This window comes from Mauremys mutica, chromosome 1, assembly GCF_020497125.1.
Source record: "Mauremys mutica isolate MM-2020 ecotype Southern chromosome 1, ASM2049712v1, whole genome shotgun sequence".
NCBI lineage: Eukaryota > Metazoa > Chordata > Testudines > Geoemydidae > Mauremys > Mauremys mutica.
Genome location: NC_059072.1, coordinates 281,301,677 through 281,319,761, shown reverse-complemented (window position 1 = coordinate 281,319,761; position 18,085 = coordinate 281,301,677). Strand labels below are relative to the sequence as shown.

The window sequence follows — 18,085 nt, the reverse complement described above, 5'->3', positions numbered from 1 at the left end:
ACAGTATACAACATGATATAAACACCACAAATCTCATTTGACTCTCATATGTACTTATGTTTTTAAAATCTTTCCAGTATTTCTTGCCCTCTCTGAGTGTATGCATAAAGATTAATAAACTGTAGCATTCCCTGTAGGAATGTCTAATCCATAGTATAAATGAGAACTAAATCTTTGCAGAACTTATTTTTCCCCTTCTGTTTAAATGCTCTATCTTTACTGCAATTAAAAAAAATGGCCAAGAATTTTAAGGATAAGATAATCAAAATAAGTGCCTAAATTGCAATATGATGAGCCTTTTGAACATAAGGTCACTTATTTAGGTGCCTAAATATGGAATTAAAGCCTCACTTTAGACATCGACCTTTGCAAATATTAGCATCAGTAAACAGAATTATACAATTCAAAACAGATATAAATTTCAGAAATTTCTTATAGAAAAAAAAATCATTTATGTAGTAAGTAGTAGACCTGGCATTAAAACAGTTTTCCTGGCCCACAAAACTTTTAGAGATATAACAAGTTTTCCCTTTTTCACTGGGAGAAAACTAAGACCTTTTGAAAATTTTCACAAGATAGAGGGCTACTCCTGAATAACCAGTAGCCCAGTAATTAGGGCACTTGCCTGGGATTTGGAAAAATCTGATTCAAGTCCTGCTGTTGATTAAATGGTATAGCCAATTGATTGACTACATTTGTGGTTCATTATGCAATATGTGCAAGAGACCAATAAACCAGACTTAGTCAAATCTGTTGTCTAGAGACAAAACAGCACAATTTGAAAAGGAGAGATAGTACATTCCTTCTAGGAAGCAATTCTTATCTCATAGCATGTTCACTTTACACAGAAGGTGTACTTTAGAAATAGATATTTAAACTAGCTATAATTATAGTATGGATTTACAAGTTACAAACCTCATTGTACATCACTAAAATCCAGTCTACCAATTTGTTACTGTTCCTTAACTTATTTTGTTCTGTACTTTTTCTTATCTCTGTTTTGGGTATTACATTCCAAACAGGCTGCCTGTGAAGGCACCTGGACTAGGACATAGAACTAGTGCATCTTGATTTTGACAGATTTTATATTTGCTAGTACCAAAGCTGACTTCAGCTGTGCAAAGTGTTATGGGATAATAAGCATAAGTGAACAAGAATAAGCATTGTACCATTCAAATATAAAGCTTTATTCTAACATAGAATATATGGTGTGCAATATACGCAACATAAATGTTTTGGCTAAAACTGTTCTCCCTGAATCTCTCACATGCTAGGTAAGTGCCATTCAGCTGTAGAGTCGGTCTCTCTCTCTCTCTCAAAGAATATTGAATTACTTATACAAAGTGGAACTGCACCAACAGGGCAGACTAAGAGAGATGACTATCCAAAGCTAATGTTGCAAGTCAGTTTTTAGATATCTGCAAAATACTTCGCTGTTCCTGACTGTCATTTGCAATGGAGTCTGATAAGAAAAAGCTGGACTGAAGATCTTTAGCAACTCAAGTCATTGCAAGAATGTCTCAGTGTTATTGTTATCTTTCTGGAACATTAATGATACCGTGCTATCCAACAAGCAACAAAACAATTTTGGTTTAATTATCTACATATTTAGGTTTTATCAAGTTAAAGGTCCACATCAGGCGAATAGGCATGCTTTTCATTAATTGCTAGGAAAAGGGGAGTCAAACTGACCTCAGCAGTATCCAACACTGTATAATTCTAAGAACAATCATATTTTTAACATATCCTCCTTTTCTTAATATCGTTGTTAGTATTTTTTGAGCTGACAAAATTAGTTGCCTCACAGAACCTAAAGGTGATGCTCCAAAGAGCTTACAATCTACATTTATGCATGACACAATTATAGGGAGGCTGGCGGAAGGGAAGACAAGGATTATGGTAGTGAGATGTGCCCTTCAATATATTTTCATAATAAAAAAGCACCCCCTCAGTCAGTGTTTATAAATGATTAACTTATTACTTTTTTCCAGGAGGGCGATGTATTGAACTGAGGTGGTGAATGTGGCAATGATTTAGGGGTGAGAGGTGGGGGTGGATAGGGAATTGGTAAAGAGTGCTGGGAAGTAGACAAATAGGAGGAATAGGAGAAAAGGGTGTATGTAAAAATAAGAATTAACATGACAAAAGAAAGTCTCCTGGTGAGATAGGGAAAGCAAAGGGTGGCAATATAAATGTGAAATGAAGTATGTGTCAGTAAAGGGTCAGTGGATGTTTGTTCATGAGTCCTGGAGTGACTAGAACTGATGGAAGGGTTTCCAAGAGAATGTTGGGGTGGGGGAGGAGGGGGCAGGTTGCCAGGACTACAGGTGCCTGAAGAAACTTCCGGCTGGGCTGGGGGAAGAAACGGAGGGGACTCAAATTACATCCCTTCTCTCTAACTACAACTGGCTGGTTCAGGGGCTCTCCCTAAGGTGCAAGAACTTTTTAAAGGACACCACAGGTGGTGGAAAAAATATCCCACATAGATCAGTGACAGGTTGTTGGGACCAGGCATCCCAGGAGTAACTTTCCATTGGGCTGTAAAGGCAAAGAAGATTGTTGGGAATAGAACCTAGTGGTGATTGAGCTGGTTCTAGTAACTCAGGTTCAAGTACATTTTGAACCCTCTTAATAATCTCCAAAAATAAACTGTGACCAGAATGGTAGCACAGTTTTTTTAAAATTATAAAGTGTGGCCCGACATACAATCCCAATATTTGGATAATTCCATTTGCAGCCAGAGTAGGATATTTTAACATTATTGAAATGTTAATGACTGGAAAGTTGGTAAGGGATCTCTGTAACAACCCATTGCTTAGTCTACCATATCCAGTGATTTTGTGAAAGTGCTCTGAAAATAATTCCTGAAATGACTCACCCTCTCCAATCCATTTGCAAAAAGACATCATTAGCTAGTGGACTGGTTACAAATGTTTGTGATTGTCACAGTCTTTGTAATGCAACTGCAATCATTGTGTGGAAATTCTTTGGAGGCATATGGATATACTGGCAATCTTTGCAAGTGCTTTCTGCTGATGTTTTCAAACTGTTCATTTATAATGAACATGATTTTACAATGTCAATATCCTCCAGCTGTTTGTGGAGTCTTCAACTGGCATTGACATGTCATTCTAATTTCAAACTATGTAAAGTTTTATTTTTCCCTCTCTTTTTTTCTTTTTGGCTGGGTTTTAAGTAACTGGCAGAGCTTTGCTAAGTGTCACATGAGCTATAGCAAAGCGTATACAGAGAACTTATTAAGTATTCACATACTGTCTGTGAGATACTCTGTAATGCTTTGCAAAAGTGTACCAGCTTGGTTGAATATTAAAGAACAGGCACTAAGATTAAATAGTCTCTGGTTCCAAATTTGAAGGTCCAATGTTGTTAATGCTGTCATGCAGGAAGTGTTTGGGGGTTTGTTTGTTTGGGGTTTTGTTTTTGATAACACAGACTGCCTACAAGTCGCTCCCATTGTAACTTGCCTACTTCTTACCCACCACCTTTGGCAAATATTTGTATTCCACTGTAGTACAAATTTGGCATTGTACATATTAACCTTTCCTTTGCAGTCCATATCTTTTTTTCTTATAAAATGTCACTATGACACTTTCTGAAAGTGGTCTCTGCAACCTTGCAATTTCTTTGGAATATTAATTTGCTTTTTAGCAGAAACTTCCTCAGAATCACTAGAATCTCATTCACCATGGGGTAAATTGTCACAGCCCTGATTTGGTGGCTAATGAGAACAAGAGGGTGTAATTCCGCTACCCCATTGCTTTCATGTTTGGGTTTACTCAGATTTTTTATTCCAGATTTAGGGGGGAGAGCAGGTGCTATTTCCTCATATGTCTTGCTGTGACACCTCTCTGTTTCTCCTCCCACCCTGTCAATCTTGTCTACTTAGCTTGTAAGCTTTTGGGGATAGGGAATGTCTTTATTGTATGACTGTACAACATTTAGTACAATGAGGACTTGATCTCATTTGGAGCCCCTTCATACTACTGTAATGCAAATGTTTAATAATAAAGGGCCCTCCCTCTACACTGACCATTCCACAGTCCAGAGTCAGACACATTGTGTGTGTGTGTGCACATATGTGGTGGAGGTATGTGGGGGGGGGGGGGAGAGAGGAGCAGAACCAGACAATCAAATGTTGCCTGATATTACAGAGAGGGCAACATTTTAAAGATAATATGTGCCTAAGGGAGTTAGGCACCTAATTACCTTTTAAAATATCTCCCAGAATATTGAAAAAACATTTTCCTGCTCTTGTAGGATCAACTGCATCATCTCAGAAGACAATTGTCAACACTACTGCTACAGTTCTCTGGTGCAAGAGGGCAATTTAATCACAGAGTTGTTCTGCACAGAGCCCTGATGACTGAGGATGCCAAGGAAATGAGTTCTTCTAAGTATCCCACCCCTGTCTTGCCCTGAGGCAATGTGCACTTAAACAAATACAGGTATGTGAAGTGCATTGTTTGACGATATGTGGTATTTTCCTTAGAAAAGAGATGGTTCTTGTTTGTTTTGTTCTAATATAGATAAACACTTGCAACATATTTAAAGACATATCCTGTGGTTGGAGAGACTGGCAATCCCAAATTTCTGGTTATAATTTTAAAATATACATCAGAGAAAGAAACTGTTTTTCAGATTTGCCAATATTTTTTTCTGCCTACAACTCCAGCAGATGACGGAAGGAGGCAGTCACATTGTGCTTAATATGTTTTACAGTAGGAGACCTACCTAATGCTCATAATATTTCCTTTTCAGCTGACTGTATACATGATAAATGAAGCAATGAATTCTAGGAACAAATATGAAAAAAATCATTTAAACTAGAACTATAAGGGTTTAAAATCTTACCTAGTTGGCAAGCTTTCTTTAAAGACTTTATTTTTGCCACAATTTATCAATTTTTAGAACAAAGAGTCCATTCAGCAATAAAGGTGCTTCCTGTTTGAAGGAGGAAATCTTTTACTTCTGGTAATTACTTAAAGTTAAATAACGTATTCTGCCCTACTCCTTTCCCTAGGGCAGAAACTCTGACATCTCCCCTATATAGGAACTGGGCTCTTGGGAAAGATGTCAGAGGATTCCACTGACTATGCATAATGAATTTTCTAATATCCTAACATTGGACTGTTTCTTCCCCGGCTGACAGGAAGCCTCTCTTCTCAGGTATATTTAAAAATAAACTCAGCCCTTATGCCATACCTGTGCAGAATGTCATAATAAAGCTGGATTGATTTCTGAAAACTATGGTGTCATGAGAATCAAGTCCTGTATAATGTGTGAGACAAGTAGAACGTTTCCAACACCTGGCAGCTCTACAACTTGCTTCCATGCATTTGGAGGATTATTTTGTGGTTGGGTTGAGTGGCTTCCAAGACAGCATATCTCAAAGCCAGAATCTGTAACAATTCAGGGCTTTCATGGCCCAAAAGACCAAATACTTTGTGCTGGATTTGGCCCCAAATTTGATAGCTAGTTTCCTATGGTGATAACACGTAGCAGGATGGGGATGGAGAGACCTATCTAATGAATAGTAAGATAAATCTGAAAGACTTAAGAGTGTGGATAGAAATGAAGGAAACCAATAACATCAAGATATTGGTAAAAGTTACTTATGGGACAGATATCTTATTCTCCATAAAAATGGCTCATCTCATTTGAGAACTTTTGGTCCATCTTCCAAAGACTTCAAATCAGTGGGACTGTGTATAAAGTTAAGCACATGCATGACTCTTTGCAGCATTATTTGTAGGTATATGTGTGTTATTTTACCACCTGTTGTTTTCCTATATGATTGTTGTGGGAGGATAGAAACTGTGTGAATTTACTTAACACTGTCATAAATAAACAGATCAGGGTTAAGGTCTCTTTTACCTGGAAAGGGTTAACAAGCTCAGTAACCTGAGAAACGCCTGACCAGAGGACCAATCAAGGGACAGGATAATTTCAAATCTCCGTGGAGGGAAGCCTTTGTCTGTGTTCTTTGTTAGAGTGTTCTCTTTTTGGATCTAAGAGAGACCAGACATGTCTCCAAGTTCTCCTGGAGTAGTTCCTACTATCCAATAGTGAGTATTAATTAGAAAGGCGGATTAGTCTTATAATTTGATTTCTACATTTGCAATTGTGTGTTTGCTGAAGGAAATTCTTTATTTCTGTTTGCTGTTACTTTGCTTTTACTGAGAAAGAAAGGGGGAGGGGGAATTCTCTCCAGGTTGATAGGTTAAACTCTGTGTATTGTTCCATCCTGGTATTACAGAGATAGTTACTTTCTTTTTTATTCTTTAATAAATCTCTTCTGTTAAGGACTTGGTTGATCTTTCCTTGGGTGGATTCTCAGGAAAAGGGGAGGAGGGAGGCATCCCTCTGTAGTTGGAGCCCGGTATCTCTCCTAGAAAAAGGGAGGGGGGAGAGAAGAAGGGGGGAATGGTTTATTTCTCCTAGGTGTAAGAACTCCATGGATTTGGGGCTCTTGGGATCCCCAAGGATTTTGGGGAAGGACTGTGTCCCAATACACGTACATTATTGGGTGGTGGCAGCTTTTACCAGATCTAAACTAGGATTTAAGTTTAGAAGGATCCATGCAGGTCCCCATCTTGTGAACCCAACAGCTCCAAGTGGGGGTGAGACCTATGACAAACACTTAGAAATGTGTGCCTCTTTCCAGTTTGGAGTATTTATAATCAATACAAGTACTGATCAATGGAAGTGCTCACAGTGTAACAAACAGAAACATAATCAGTTTACACCTAATATAAAGTATCCAGTGGTCCATAATCACCTCCAGGATTGCAGTCCCCATTGGTTGAGTGATTGTTTATCCCTTATTTTTTAAAGGACTTATTTGGTGCCTAACGCTGAGCTAGGTGAGAAATGGTTTTTGTGTCCCATGAAAGTTTTAAAGATTTCAAAAATTCTTCTTGTCCGAGGGCAGGGCTTGGGGAAGAGAGCATGAGAAAGAGAGAGAGAGAGAGTGTGTGACTAACTAACTACCCCTGAAGAACCAATAGCCCAATAGTTAGGGCGCTCACCTGGAAGTTGGGAATCAGGTTCAAGTTTCTGCACTTGAAGTTATATATATATAACTAGCTCAATACACATATATATATTATTTGTTGCAAATCAACGTGCACGCTAAACACTGTAGAAGAAAAGGAATACAGGATTAGATTGTGCTTGATTATTATGTGACTGCAAAGGAATGGGAAGGGAGTAAGGAATCAAGTTTTGAGAATGCCTTCAATCTTAGCCCAATTGTTTAAAGTATTGCCATTTGTGAACTTGTCATGTATTCTGTCATGCTATCAGGTTCAAGTTTCTGCACTTGAAGTTATATATATATATAACTTCAAGTGCAGAAACTTGAACCTGATTCCCAACTTCCAGGTGAGCGCCCTAACTATTGGGCTATTGGTTCTTCAGGGGTAGTTAGTTAGTCACACACACTCTCTCTCTCTCTTTCTCATGCTCTCTTCCCCAAGCCCTGCCCTCGGACAAGAAGAATTTTTGAAATCTTTAAAACTTTCATGGGACACAAAAACCATTTCTCACCTAGCTCAATACACATATATATATTATTTGTTGCAAATCAACGTGCACGCTAAACACTGTAGAAGAAAAGGAATACAGGATTAGATTGTGCTTGATTATTATGTGACTGCAAAGGAATGGGAAGGGAGTAAGGAATCAAGTTTTGAGAATGCCTTCAATCTTAGCCCAATTGTTTAAAGTATTGCCATTTGTGAACTTGTCATGTATTCTGTCATGCTACCTAGCTGGCCCTCCTAGGGAGGATGTAAGAGACAACCTACTAACAGATTTCAAACAGGTAGATAATTATACAGTTAAACTTATATATTAATATTCTACAACACCTAAAACTAAATGGAAAGGAAGTTGTAACACAAGAAGTTATTCCAACTGTTCCCAAACCATAAAGTTCCTGCTGACACATAGAATCTGGTTTACACTTGGTTAAAAACATCAAACTTTTAGAGAATAGTGACTTCCATTTTTAAAGGAAGCTATTATCAGAGGCTATTATATTGATTTTAATTCTGGTAAATCCCAGTGCCACCCAGCTTTTCCCAAAAGTGTAGTACTAAGAAGCTGAGTGGAAAAAAGATAGAAAGACATTAGGAAACACCTAAAAATAAGTCCAATTGATCCTTTGACCATGTATGTTGGACAGTTATTTTGGGTCATTAGTGAAACAAGATCTTCAGTACTGTATCATAATATTAATTTGTTACAAAAAGGACATTTAGTTGAACTAGGGTTTGATCCTCAGCTATTTTTGGTGTTAAAAGTATCTTCAACTTGAAGCTATTCTGTGTTAATTTAACAAAGAAGAATCAATAAATCTCCAGACTGTCTGCATTGAAAAGATGAAAAGGGATACAACACGGCCTCTGAAGTTACTTTGTGTTTTCTGGCTGAGCTGTGGTTCTTCTGCTTTCAGGGGCTGTTTTTGGGGGGGCACTGGTGCAAACAGAATGAAATATGGAAGAGGGAAGTCAGAAAATTAAAGATCTTGGGCTGAATTTAGTGGAGAGTTTAAGTGAGTTTAAGTTGGTGTCACCTAACAACCTCTTCTGGCCTCCTCAGCTTGCATGTAAGACCAACTTGGATTTCCTTAAACTCACACCACTTATTGATATGTAATTTACACTACCTTACATACCATTTCAGGATTTGGCCTACTGAATCTAATAGAGTCTAAACTGATGTCACTGAAACACTGGGACTGGAAGATGGTGTATCAGAAAAAATAGCAAAAAAGCTAAAATCCTGGAAGTTCTAGTCATGCACTGTATAACTGAATAAAGACAAAGTTTTATATTTGCAACACGGTAGTTTAGTTCAGGTGTGATGGATACAGCAACCATCATTTGCCATATTTTCATATCATAAGGAAGAATAGCTGAATGTGCTACATTAATAAAATATATTGGTTATATCTATACAACAGCCTGGGTAAAATCCTAGCCCCACTGAAGGCAATGGTAGTTTTTCCATTGATGTCAATGGAGCCAAGATTACACATTTATACAGACCAGAGAGTCATTGTTCAACTCTGCCTTATTCTGTTGATGCGAGGCAGATATGTGGTTGTGATGCATTAACAAGACATGCCTCTTTGGTCTATAGTGCTGGCCTAGCTTTCTCTCTCATGTAATTATATTCATTTTATTTGAAATGTACAGTAACAACAAAAGGCCTGAGTTAGATCGTGAGCTACAATGATGAAGTAATACCTATTTACACCAGCTGTGCATCTGACCTTACATAGTTATATGTTTGGTTTCAGCATCTTCACAGTTATACTTGGAAAAATGGAAGTGTTGGCAAAAGTTGGGATTGGATTCCGCAATTCACATTTCCTAATTCCAAAGCCTTTGCAAGTGGGTAAACCCTATTAAGGATTTTAGTTTTAACTTGGTTGAGCACAATCAAGACCACTTTCCTTGCTTTGCTGTGTCATTACTTCACTTCAGTAACAAATATCCAGTTGTCTGCACAGTCTGTCAGGAACTTTTGTTGATTAAATAATGTACCCAGTGCTTTCATAAGCACAAAAGCAATGATTTGGGGGTGGGGGAGGGGATGTAGTAATTAAAAAGTAATAATCAAATAATATTTTGATCTGCTTAAATATAAAAATGGTTTTTAATTTTTTATTATTGAAAAATATCAGCTTGGAAGTGTGTGCATACCCAAAATACAATAAAGTATATTCTACCCAATCATTGACACTGTTAGTATGGGTATGTGTATAAAATACAGTAGCAGGATTTAGATCTCTCTCACATCCTGAACAGTGTATAATTTAAATTGCCTTTAAAATATAGCTTAGGCTTTGAGGGATATTATTGGATCACAAGTATTGAAATATTTTATACTTAATTATTTTAAGAGAACAATCCTTTGTGCTAAAATAACAATATAACAACACAAATCCTTGACAGGATGTACTGGACTTGGAGCTAGGTAAATGCTTGAGATGTACCTAACTAACGTATCTCTGTTCTATGTTAGAGGAATTTACAAACCTCTTATCTTTTGGTTTCACAGACATTCCTGCATGGAACTTGCAGCAAAGTACTTCCTTTGTAAACTCCAGATTTGTCTTCAAAAAATGTGTAGTAAGGATGATCTGGATGAATTCAAAGGAAAATAGCTGGTCTTTGCAGGATTAGTTTAACTAGTTGAACAAATCCAGATATCTACTATGACTCTTCCACTCCCTGCTGAGGATGACTTAGTAGTAAGTGACTTGATTGCAGAAGAAAAAGCTGTGTATATTAGGGCTGTTTGTTTAGACTCTTAAATAATACTAACTATATATAGCTATGCTCTACTGATATATTATTACATATGTATGGGAAAATGATCTTCTGGCAAAAAACCATGTGCACCTAGGCCAGAGGAGTAAACTTCAGCTTTGATAGAACATATAAATGAAATCCCAGAAAAGTACCAAAGTAGCACATATCTGTTGGGGTGAAAGGGTAGTGGAAATAATCCAGTTGGGGATTATGAATACAGCCAGGTGATGGAGAATAGGTCACAGATTGATTGTGGGGAGGAGCTAGGATGTGGTAGGGGAAACAGTGGGGCTGGGTTTCAGAGTAGCAGCCGTGTTAGTCTGTATCCGCAAAAAGAACAGGAGTACTTGTGGCACCTTAAAGACTAACAAATTTATTTTAGCATGAACTTTCGTGAGCTACAGCTCACTTCTTCGGATGCATAGAATGGAACACACAGACAGGAGATATTTATACATACAGAGAACATGAAAAGGTGGAAGTATGCATAACAACAGGAAAAGTCTAATCAATTGAGATGAGCTATCATCAGCAGGAGGAAAAAAAACTTTTTGAAGTGATAATTAAGATGGCCTATAGAAGGTGTGAGGAGAACTTAACATAAGGAAATAGATTCAATTAGTGTAATGACCCAACCATTCCCAGTCTCTGTTTAGGCCAGTGTTAATTGTATCTAATTTGCATATTAATTCGAGTTCAGCAGTTTCTCTTTGGAGTCTGTGTTTGAAGTTTTTTTGTTGCAAAATTGCCACCTTCAAGTCTGTCACTGAGTGGTTAGAGAGGTTGAAATGTTCTCCCACTGGTTTTTGAATGTTATGATTCCTGATGTCAGATTTGTGTCCATTTATTCTTTTGCGTAGAGACTGTCCGGTTTGGCCAATGTACATGGCAGAGGGGCATTGCTGGCACATGATGGCATATATCACGTTGGTAGATGTGCAGGTGTATGAGCCCCTGATGGCGTGTCTGATGTGATTAGGTCCTATGATGGTGTCACTTGAATGGATATGTGGACAGAGCTGGCATTGGGCTTTGTTGCAAGGATAGGTTCCTGGGTTAGTGTTTATGTTGTATGGTGTGTGGTTGCTGGTGAGTATTTGCTTCAGGTTGGGAGGCTGTCTATAAGCGAGGACTGGCCTGTCTCCCAAGATCTGTGAGAGTGAGGATAGGTTGTAAATCTTGGATGATGCGCTGGAGAGGTTTTAGTTGGGGGCTGTAGGTGATGGCTAGTGGCGTTCTGTTATTTTCTTTTTTAGGCCTGTCCTGTAGTAGGTGGCTTCTGGGTACTCTTCTGGCTCTGTCAATCTGTTTTTTCACTTCAGCAGGTGGGTATTGTAGTTTTAAGAATGCTTGATAGAGATCTTGTAGGTGTTTATCTCTGTCTGAGGGATTGGAGCAAATACGGTTGTATCTTAGAGCTTGGCTGTAGACAATGGATTGTGTGGTGTGTCCGGGATGGAAGCTGGAGGCAAAAGAATAAATGGACACAAATCTGACATCAGGAATCATAACATTCAAAAACCAGTGGGAGAACACTTCAACCTCTCTAAACACTCAGTGACAGACTTGAAGGTGGCAATTTTGCAACAAAAAAACTTCAAAAACAGACTCCAAAGAGAAACTGCTGAACTCGAATTAATATGCAAATTAGATACAATTAACACTGGCCTAAACAGAGACTGGGAATGGTTGGGTCATTACACTAATTGAATCTATTTCCCTATGTTAAGTTCTCCTCACACCTTCTATGGGCCATCTTAATTATCACTTCAAAAAGTTTTTTTTCCTCCTGCTGATGATAGCTCATCTCAATTGATTAGACTTTTCCTGTTGTTATGCATACTTCCACCTTTTCATGTTCTCTGTATGTATAAATATCTCCTGTCTGTGTGTTCCATTCTAGTGGGGCTGGGGGCAACTGTGGAAATCAGGTACCAGAATAGGTGTTTGTAGGGGAAACCAAGGGTTATCACATGCAACTTACAGGGTTTTAGTAAGCACTGACTGAATATGTGGCCTGACCCAACATCTCTGATATTGGCAGAGGGTTGGGGGATGGACAGGGAAAAATGGTGCTACTTCTAATGTTTTAATCCATGTTTAATTTTAATCAGACTTGAATAATGAGTTCTATGCTTTTGCTAGTGCCTGGCTGAGAGTAGACTTGGATGAGAGGATGCTAGACAAAGCTGACTACAGACTTCAGAGGTCATGCTGAAGGAAGATTTTTTAGTGTGAGAAGGATGGTCTCTGTGCTCAGTCCTGAGGAAGCTTATGTGTCTTGGTTCTAAATTAACTGTAACCACTCTGGAAAAACACCTCACAGTCATCATAAACCAAGGGTCAGCAACCTCTGGCACGTGGCTCGCCAGAGTAAGCATCCTGGCGGGCAGGGCCAGTTTGTTTACCTGCCGTGTCAGCAGGTTCCGTGGACCACAGCTCCCACTGGCCGCGGTTCACCGTTCGAGGCCAATGGGGGTGGCGGGAAGCACTGCAGGCCAAGGGATGTGCTGGCCACGGCTTCCCGCCTCCCACATTGGCCTGGGACAGCGAACCGCGGCCAGTGGGAGCCACGATCGGCCGAACCTGCCAACGCGGCAGATAAACAAACTGGCCCAGCCCACCAGAGTGCTTACCCTGGCGAGCCGCGTGCCAGAGGTTGCTGACCCCTGTTATAAGCACTTCAATGAAAACATGTGCTCAGTCTGTTGCAGACAAAATGTTAGGATAGTTGAAGAGTAGGATAGAAAAATATAATGCTGTTATATAAGTAAATTGTACCCTTTTACCTAGAATACCGTGTACATTTCTGATCATCCTATCCTGTAAAGGATGTAGTTAAAATGGAGGAGGTTCAGATACAGCTAACAAATGTGCTTGGAGGCATGGAAAGATTTCCATATGAATGCAGATTATAAAGATGTGAATTGTTTAGCTGAGAGGAGAAATATAAGAAAGAACATTGTAATTTTGATTTACAAATTGTTGAATAACTCTTGGTTTTAACTAGAGCTGAATGGAAAATTTTCAACAAAAACATTTTCCCATTAAAAATTACCAATTTAAAGAGTCTTTTTGGAAATGTGTTGATTTCAGCTGAATTTCATTTAGAAAAAAATGGAACAGAGGATTCCAATAAAGTCAAAATGGAACATTTACATTTCCTGTTTCAAAAAGAGTTATTGTCTCAATTAAAAATATATATATTATAAAATAATATGTATTTAAAAAGTTGAAATTGGAACAGAACATTTAACTTTTATCAAAAAGAAATGTTTTAATTGACTCCAAACAATTTTTTTCCCAGAAATTTATTTAGCAGGAAATTTCAAAATTTTTCAGGTGGTTTTGTTCTCTTTCAAAACAAGAAAAAAAATCATAATCCTGGAACTTCCCACAAAACGGAAAATACAGTCCCTGCCCATCTCTAGTATCAGAGGGGTAGCCGTGTTAGTCTGGTTCTGTAGAAGCAGCAAAGAATCCTGTGGCACCTTATAGACTAACAGACATTTTGCAGCATGAGCTTTCATGGGTGAATACCCACTTCTTCAGAATTGTATTAATCTTTAGTATTAATATATTGTAATAACTATATTTAATATTGTGCATTCTATACTCGAGGCACCTGATCTCAAGATTACTTGCTGAAAACCTCTTAATCAACAGAATGATTATTAATTACCTGCACATGTAACCAATTTGCTAATGATTTATTTTTCTCAATTAGGAGCCACCTAAATCTTTATTTGTACAGTTTTGTAGTTCAACTTAACTGACTTTTGAAGGCAAAGCTGAAAGGCAGCAACAAAATGGGATTTAGATTCATCTACTGATCATCAGATCTAGTGGACATCTTGTTGCAATCAAAAAATTGCACACATGCTAGAATGTTCTCCTGGAAAATTGTGCTACAGTAGAAAAATCCAAGGGAGCTGTTATTTTACTTTTACTTTTGTTATTTTACTCACTCAAAGATCGATCAATGGGCCTCCTTCAAGAGGATATTCTAACATTTGCATCAAGTTACCCCAAAACACTTTCCTGTTGGTATTTACATAAAATTGAGCTGCACACATTTTGGAAAAAAAATCGTAGTGGATTAATTTCACCCCTATACAGACAGCAGTATATGGCCTATGTATCACTTAAGTCCACTTATGCCCCTCTTTTAACCCAGGCAGTTCCAGGGTAACTTGAGAAATCATAAAGTTAAACAAAAATATGTGATTTGGATGTTTCCTAGGAAGTTATGTCAGTCATCGACTGACTTATGCCCAGCAGTACTCAGGTTTATATCCCTTCCAAGTGTACTTTCTTCATTGTGTATTATTTTATATTTTACAACATTAAATTTCATCTGCCATCATGTTGCTGATTCGCCTAGTTTTATGAGGTCCCACTGAAGTTTCTCTCAGTCTCCTCCAGTCTTGACTAACCTAAATAACTCCATATTATCTACAGATTTTGAAACCTTACTGTTGGCCCACTGTGTAGATAATTAATAAATATATTAACACCACCAGTCCCACAGCAGAACCTTGGGACAGTCTCCTGGTAACTTTTTGCCTTGGTGAAAATTGACCATTTATTACTCTTTATTTTCTGTCTCTGAGCTAGTTCCTAATCCATGACAGAACCTTACCGTTCACCCCAACCATGTAATTTTCTTAATAGGCTCTTGTGAGGATAAAAGATTATGCTATAAAATCACTGAATATTCAAAGCCTATTATATTACATGTTACATGTTTCTTTAAGGCTTATTAGTGATTACATTCTCCGGTAAGTGGGTAAGGTAAGGAATGCTTCTTGCAGGAACTGAAGACAATGAGGGTCATTAAGTCAAATCCCCATTATTGAAACAATGCAGTTAATAAGTCTTTTGAAGTTTTGAGTTTTATGTTCTCCCTTCCCCCACCTCTGGAAGAAGTATAGAGTGGTTGAAACTATATAAAATGACAGCCCTGACCTGGGAGACACCATCTGAGAACTGAAAGATATGAGACTGTTACCAGCAGAAACACACACTGTGGGAGAACCTGAAGTGTATTAGACCTACTGGGGTCTCCATGTGGAAGACAGGTGACACCTGGTAATACATTGTTTTAGGATATGTTTTCTTTGTAATGCTTTCAGTCTGAATAAGTGGTACTTTGATTTATGAAGGCTGGCTGGTCACTGGATAACCCTATCATTGGCCCAGAGAGAACAGGATTGCAAGGGCTGAACTGAAGTCAGAATTGTCACAGAATCACAGTGACTCATAGGAGTCTGCAGCCTAAGGTTCCAGTCTGAAGGGAGAGAACTGTGGGAAAATTCTGTCCTGAGAAAGGTGATAGCTGGAGGCTTGAGAGCAAAGTGGGGTGCCCTCAGCAGACTATAAAGGGGAGGAGGGCCAGAGGAGCAGTTAACTTGGGAACTGTGACAGAGAGATTTTTTTCAAAGTCTTTTTGTAAGTCCAAATAATTTTTAACAATCATTTTTCCTTTAGTCCCTATTTTCCTGACTTGAAGAATTTTAATAGATCAGAGTTATCTTTTCCTTTGCAAAAGTTACTTTGCTTTGTCCTTATAGATTGTTCATTTAGGAATTTAACAATTCTATTTTAAATTTATCATTTCGATCAATTTACCTGGTGCTAATTTTCTTCTAATTTATGTAATTTCTTGGGCTGTCAAGCGATTAAAAAAATTAATTGTGATTAATCGCACTGTTAAAGAAAAATAGAATACCATTTATTTAAATAGTTTGGATGTTTTCTATATTTTCAAATATATTGATTTCAAATACAACACAGAACACAAACTGTACAGTGCTCACTTTATATTATTATTTGTATTACAAATATTTGCATAGTAAAAAAAAAGTATTTTTCAATTGACCTAATACAAATAATGTAGTGCAATCTCTTTATCATGAAAGTTAAAGTTACAAATGTAGAATTATGTACAAAAAATACCTGCACTCAAAAATAAAACAATTTAAAATTTAGAGCCTAGCAGTCCACTCAGTCCTACTTCTTGTTCAGCCAGTCACTCAGACAAACAGGTTTGTTTTCATTTGCAGGCGATAATGGTGCCTGCTTCTTGTTTACAATGTCACCTGAAAGTGAGAACAGGTGTTTGCATGGCACTGTTGTAGCCGGTATCACAAGATATTTACGTGCCAGATGCGCTAAAGCAGGGTTTGGCAACCTCTGGCACGTGGCTCACCAGGGTGGCGGGAAGCTGCGGCCAGCACATCCCTCACTCGCACCACTTCCCGCCTCCCCCATTGGCCTGAGACAGTGAACCATGGCCAGTGGGAGCCGCGGTCCACCAAACCTGCCGATGTGACAGGTAAACAAACTGGCCCGGCCCACCAGGGTGCTTACCCTGGAAAGCCGTGTGCCAGAGGTTGTCGACCCCTATGCTAAAGATTCCTATGTCCCTTTATGCTTCAACGGCCCTTCCAGAGGACATGCGTCAATGCTGATGACGGGTTCTGCTTGATAACAATCCAAAGGAGTGCAGACCGATGCATATTCATTTTCATCATCTGAGTCAGATGCCACCAGCAGAAGGTTGATTTTCTTTTTTGGTTGTTCAGTTCTGTAGTATTCGCATCGTAGTGTTGCTCTTTTAAGACTTCTGAAAGCATGCGCCACACCAATTTCCTCTCAGATTTTGGAAGGCACTTCAGATGCTAAAACGTTGGGTCGAGTGCTGTAGCTATCTTTAGAAATCTCACATTGGTACCTTTTTTGCGTTTTGTCAAATCTGCAATGAAACTATTCTAAATGAACAACATGTTCTGGGTCATCATCTGAGATTGCTAAACATAAAATATATGGCAGGATGCAGGTAAAACAGCAGGAGATATACAATTCTCCCCCAAGAAGTTTAGTCACAAATTTAATTAAAATATATTTTTTAATGAATGTTATCAGCATGGAAGCATGTTCTCTGGAATGGTGGCCAAAGCATGAGGGGGCATATGAATATTTAGCATATCTGTTACGTAAATACCTTGCAATGCTAACTATAAAAGTGCCAAGCAAATGCCTGTTCTCACTTTCTGGTGACATTGTAAATAAGAAGTAGGCAGCATTATGTCCCATAAATATAAACAAACTTGTTTGTCTTAGCGATTGGTTGAACAAGAATTAGGACTGAGTGAACTTGTAGGCTCTAAAGTTTTACATTGTTTTGTTTTTTGAGTGCAGTTATCTAACAAAAAAAATCTACATTTGTAAGTTGCACTTTCACTATAAAGAGATTGCACTTCAGTACCTGTATGAAGTGAATTGAAAAATGCTATTTCTTTGTTTTTCATTTTTACAGTGCAAATATTTGTAATATAAATAATAATATAAAGTGACCCTGTACACTTTGTATTCTGTGTTGTAATTGGAATCATAATATTTGAAAATGTAGAAAAACATCCAAAATATTTAATATATTTCAATTGGGATTCTATTGTTTAATAGTGTGACTAAAAGTGTGATTAATCACGATAAATTTTTTTAAGTTAATTACATGAGTTAACTGTGATTGATGAACAGCCCTAGTAATTTCTAAAACTATTCCATGTGCCATTTTAAAAGACAGAGACAATATTTTTTCCCCTCTTGTCTCTGGTATTGTAGCTGACAGCTGAATAAAAGTTATTTCCAAGGCTGGGAATATAGAAAGAGATGGTCTTGTGGTTATGGCATACCACAGGAACTCTGGATCACTTGGTAAACTGGGCACAAGGAAA

The 18,085-nt window shown here is 38.1% G+C and overlaps 1 long non-coding RNA gene across 1 annotated transcript in view; it reads left to right on the top strand.

Annotated features, from left to right (window-relative positions):
* The first annotated feature begins 2,333 nt into the window (after window positions 1-2,333).
* The window catches only part of LOC123366974, a 52,930-nt gene continuing 37,178 nt past the window's right edge, over window positions 2,334-18,085 (top strand). Inside the window, exons 1-2 of the long non-coding RNA XR_006578244.1 lie at window positions 2,334-2,432; window positions 4,279-4,466. This is a non-coding gene — a long non-coding RNA (uncharacterized LOC123366974). The remainder of the gene's footprint in view (window positions 2,433-4,278; window positions 4,467-18,085) is intronic.